We start from the raw sequence: 6,000 nt of genomic DNA, 5'->3' as shown, positions 1-6,000 counted from the left end.
TGGGTAGGGGAGTAGGGGGGAGGGTATGGGGGACTTTTGGGATAGCATTGGAAATGTACATGATGAAAATACCTAATAAAAATAAAAAATAAAAGATCCAATATCTTTTAAAATTCAAAGTCTTTTAAAAATTAAAAGTCTCTTAACTGTGGACTCCAATAAAATACCTTCTTTCTTCAAGAGCGAAAATATAGCAGGGCACAGTTACAATCAAAAGCAAAAATTAAACTCCAACTGTCCAATGTCTGGGATCCAACTCATGATCTTCTGGGCTCCTCCAAGGGCTTCGATCACTTCTCCAGCCCTGTCCTTTGTAGCACACAGCTAGTCCTCTAGGCTCCAGCTTTACTCCACAACTGCTGCTCTTCTTGGTGGTCATCTCATGGTGGCATCTCTAAAATGCTGCTGTCTTCCACTGTAACTTGGTGGCATCTCTAAAATGCTGCTGTCTTTTACTCTAACTTGGCTTCAACAATAGCCTCTCATAGGCTCTCTTCATGGTGCCAAGCCTGAACTCCTTTGCATGACCCCTTCAGTCCTGGGCCATCAATTGCAACTGAGGCTGCACCTTCACCAATGGCTTTCCATGGCTTCTCATAGTGCCGAGCCTCAGCTGTTCTGCATGACCCCTTCATGCCTTTAAAGCCAGTATCACCTGGGTAACTCTTAAACATTACTAGGTCCAGTCACAGCACAAGGTACAACCTTGGCTATGTCTGGAACATAGCCTCTGTGCTCTCAGAAAACACTTCCCATAATATGTCACCTTAGTCATGCTGGTCTCTTCTTAATCTAATTTCTTAGCTCCAGCTAACCAGCATCAATAGTCCTAGTAATGCAAAAGTTTGACTTTAGTAGTTCTGGTATCTTCTTAATCACAGCTGATTTTTCAGCCCCAGCTAACCACAGAATCTTCACAATCAAAGTAGCAATGGCCCTGGAAAGGGTCTTTAATCTTCCCTTTGAATTTTCACAAGCCAGGCCTCCATCTTCTGCACTGTTTTTTAACATTATCTTCCAAGCTCCTACATAATATCTGACAGAGCTCTTAACACTGAATGGATCTTCTAGCCCAAAGTTCCAAAGTTCTCCTCAAAACATGGTCAGGTTGTCACAGGAATACCCCACTATGCTTGTACCAATTTGTACCAATCAGGGTTTCTATTCCTGCATGAATATCATGGCCAAGAAGCAGTTAGGGAGGAAAGGGTTTATTCAGCTTACATTTCCACATTGCTGTTCATCACTGAAAGAAATCAGGACTGGAACTCAAGCAGGTCAGAAATCAGGAGCTGATGCACTGGTCATGGAGAGATGTTCTTTACTGGCTTGCTTCCTGTAGCTTGCTCAGGATGTTCTCTTATAGAACCCAAGACTACCAGCCCAGAGATGGTCCCACCCACAAGGGGCCTCTCCCCTTTGATCACTAATTGAGAAAATGCCTCACTGCTGGATCTCGTGGAGACATTTCCCCAACTGAAGCTCCTTACTCTGTGATAACTCCAGCTTGTGTCAAGTTGACACAAAATAGCCAGTACACTGTATATATTGTTTCAGAACTAACCATTTGGGTTTGGATAACACTCTGACATTTTATCCCCCCAAAATACCACAGATATGCTTTTCCTCTGGTTGCCTATTTTGTTCCCTCTGAAACATCTAGAGCTCACCTCCACAGTACATGTTGAATCAACAACTTCTTTCAAAATTCCACCAGTATATGTCATTAATCTCTGCTTACAGTATACAACCTACATTTTAATCTAAAAGCTCTCCACATTCCTCAAAACAAACAAAACTGAAACAAAAACAATAATAACAACAACAAAAAACCCCACCACAGCTAGTATTGTTAAGTACTGCCTGGTACCAACTTTGGTATCATTTAATTTTTCTATTGCTGTGAAAAACAAACAAACAAACAAACAAACAAACAAACCAAAAACCCTGTCTGAGAAAATTATAGAGACCAGGGATATTTTGACTGACAATTTCAGAGGGATTAGACTCAATCATGGCAGAGGATGTCAAATGGTTGTATAGGGAAGTATTATAACTTCAAATGAAATAATTTCATTGGAACAGACACAGACACAGACACAGACACACACACACACACACACACACGCGTGTGTGTGTGTTACAATCTTTTTCGGTAAACATAAATGATTTATTACAATTTTTTCATGCATTTTTAGTGTTATTTATCCCTCTTCCCTCTCCTGTCTTATTTATTAACCTTTTTCCTCTTTTCCTAACTAAAGCCTCCTTATGTATTTTTCCATTTCCTAAGTATATCACTGCTAACCATCTCTTCCTTGGTTAACATGTACCAATTTCCTATCCCTCCAACTGGGAATAAGCATTTCTTTCCCAACATCCATACCAGTATGTGGTATAAGTTGTTTTCTGAATTTTAGCTAAACTGATTGAGTAAATTGCACTCTTAATGAGATTTAATTTGCATTTCTCTTTTTGATAAAATTTTAAGCTATTTTTATTTCTTCTTTTGAGAATTCTTTCTTCATATCCTAAGGCCATTTTCAATTGTATCATTTGTTTTCTTTCTTCACTTTTTGTTTTATTTTAGAATCAAAACTTTTTTCTTTCTTTCCCTCTTTCTCTTTCTTTCCTTCTTTCCTTCTTTCCTTCTTTCTTTCTTTCTTTCTTTCTTTCTTTCTTTCTTTCTTTCTTTCTTTCTTTCTTTGTTTCTTTCTTTCTTTGTTTCTTTCTTTCTCTCTCTCTCTCTTTCTTTCTTTCTTTCCTTTTTTCTTCTTCTTTTTTTTAAATTTTATTTAATCATTTTTTACAGTCCAGATTTTATCCCTCTCCTGGCCCACCCTCTGACTGTTCTACATTCTATATTCCCCCTCCTCCCCCTTTTCCACAAGGATGTCTCCATCCCACCCCAAGTCCTCCCCACTTCCTGGGGCCTCCATCTCTTAAGTTAGGTGCATCTTCTCTGACTGGACACAGACCCTGCAATTCTTAGCTGTATAGATGTTGGGAGCTTCATATCAGCTGGAATATGCTACCTAGTTCGTGGCCCAGTATTTGAGAAATCTCAGCGGTCCAGGTAGTTGAGACTACATGTCCTCCTACAGGGTCTCCCTCCTCCTCAGCTTCTTCCATCTTTTCCCTAATTAAACTACAGGGGTCAACAGGTTCTGTCCATTGGTTGTGTGTAAATATCTGAATCTGACTCTTTCAGCTGCTTGTTGTGTCTTTCAGAGTGTAGTTATGATAGATTCCTTTTTGTGAGCACACCATAAGCTCAGGAATAGTGTCAGGCCTTGAGGGCTCTCCTTGAGCTGCATCCCACTTTGACACTGTTGCTGAACCTCCTTTTCTGTAGGCTTTTCTCCATTTTCTCCCTGCAGTTCTTTCAGAATGGATCAATTATAGGTCAGAAATTTGACAGTGGAATATCAACCCTGTTCCTCCACTCTATGTCCTGTATTTCTACTGGAGGTGAGCTCTACAAGTTCCTTCTCCCCACTGTAGGGCACTTCACCTAAGGTTCCTCCCTTTTAAGTCCTAAGAGCCTCCTACCTGCTTTTTGTGATATTACCATATTGTTTTAATTGCTCTAAATTTGTAATATAGTTTGAAATCTGTCATGGTAATCCCCTGGTATACTCTTTTCATTTGAGATTACTATGGCTATCTATGAAGCTCTGTAATTCCATATTAATTTTCAGATTTTTTTCTACTTCTGTAAAGAATGTCATATGTTTGCTTCTTGGGATCAGATAGAAAATGCAAATCTCTTTGGAAGGATGGTATTTTACAATATGAAACTGTGGCTTTTGTTTTATTTATTTGTTTGGAGTGTGGTTTTATTTTTTGTGGGTTTCTGCCAAATGATATTCCTAAGCCTATTCCTTGCTAAAAAGCTCAACTGATTCCTTTCCTTGAATTAATTTTAGGTAGAGGCTCATAGGGGCCAATTACTGATATTTCTTCCTTTTGGATAACGCTATGGGCAATTGTCATAAGACTCTTGAGCAGTGCTTGAAATCAGAGACTAAAATTCATTTTCCTATCTAAGGATAAGAATATTTCCAAAGAAAGATTGGGCACTGAAGTATTAGAACTCCTAGTATTAGTGCAATGAGGTACTACAGTCCGGATTGTCACTGTAATATTTTAATCTAAAATTAGTCATTCTTCTTGCTTACTTATTCTAGAGTTAATCCTAACTTAAACAGTTTATAGGACTATTTTTAACTGAAGTTAGACTGTTTCATGGTGAAATATTCCTTTTTAGTAAAACAGTACCCTGCTTATTAATTTCTTCATGAAAATCTTGGTGGTATTTATACAATTAAATTGTCTATTTAATGATTAACACCCTTCCTTTACATAAAACATACCTGACATTTCTGCTTAGGAGTTCCTCCACAATTAGACCAAACATGTTCTAAAATTTAGATTGACATATATGGGATATTGACAATATATAAAAGTCAGACAATCCACCAAAGCTTGAAATTCTTCATGTAAAAGACCACCTGAGATACTGATTTACTCTATAATTTCCACTGTTATTCTCAGGGTTAAGTTTGCTGATAGTTAGGTATGTATTATAAAGTGTCCAAGAACTTAAATTAACTTGAATTAATGGGTTATGATGAATGAAATATTAAACAAACAATCCATGCTACACTGGCAGTGCACAAGTGGGCAGGCTGGCCTGTTCGCATCTCAACAGACTCTCTGACCTGAGCTCCAAAATCTCTCCACCTGGTTCTCCATGGGGAGTCACTGCCACACCAGCCCCATGCTTCCAAATTCCCATGGCTTTTTGAGGTACACTTCTCACAAACCCATGCTCTGTTGCAAGACCTTTCTCTCTGAAACACAGTTGAGTCCCCTCTGAAGGAAAACACCACACAAACTTAGTCTAGAATCAAAAGGCAACACAATCGTTGGGCACAGCAACTAGCATCCTAATTTGTAAGCAATTGTGAATTAAATCCTCCATCAGCGGATCCCAACAGATCCACCACCTGAACAGGAGACATCGTCGGCTACCTACATTTTTTTCTCTATCATTTTTTTCCTGTCAAAAAGCCTAGTCTCCTCTCCTCTTCTGCTCTTCCTTTCTCTGATCTGGAAGTTCTGTCTACTCGCCAGGGATTGGTTCCTTGAAATCTTAATTCATTAGGGAAAGGTTCATAAGAAGGCACCTGAGTACATGATTCACCCCATATCCCAGGCAGCCCCTCCTAGGGAAGCAGAATTAGTATCAAAACACAAACAGCACCATGGCTATCCACACTAGAGTTAAGTAAGAATTCATACAAAACAGTAACACAATGGGAATGGTCTAATCAAGGACTTCTTGAGATGTTTGCTGGTGGTTTTTATGAGTTTTCAGTAAGAAAAGTCCTATAATTTACCTGCCCAATTAAGCAAAATAACTTATCTGATGAATTCACTCTAAATGACAACCAAATGTCCACAAAAGCAATTTGGGATTTTTCTGGACTTAAATGATTATGAAAATGATGATTAACTTTTTCATGTCAGGATGTTCTGTTCCTCAAATAATTAAGAATACATATTAAAATAAAGGTAGAAAATATAAATATTATGTGATTTTTATAAATGTGCATGTGTTCATGATTTGTGGCAGATAAAACCACCCAAAACAAACACCTGGCAGGCATCTAGGTGTGATTATTTCTGTGAAAAACAAAGATCTTAGACAATCTAGGCTCATTCAGTGCTATTGGATATAATTTCGAGGCAGGACATGATACAGTTACTAAAATAGAAATATCTCTTGAGCTGTTGCCTCACTTTTCCTTTGATATCACAAGGTGATAAATCATAAATTTAACCTTTGAATTCTGATGTATGTTGTTATTCTCTGAAATACATGATTTTATGGAAACTTTTCATGGTTTCTTTCTTCCTTCCTTCCTTCCTTCCTTCCTTCCTTCCTTCCTTCCTTCCTTCCTTCCTTCCTTCCTTTCTCTCTCTCTCTCTCTC

This window comes from Mus caroli, chromosome 4, assembly GCF_900094665.2.
Source record: "Mus caroli chromosome 4, CAROLI_EIJ_v1.1, whole genome shotgun sequence".
Lineage (NCBI taxonomy): Eukaryota > Metazoa > Chordata > Mammalia > Rodentia > Muridae > Mus > Mus caroli.
The sequence above is the reverse complement of the archived record's forward strand: the minus strand, read 5'-3'. Positions refer to the sequence as shown.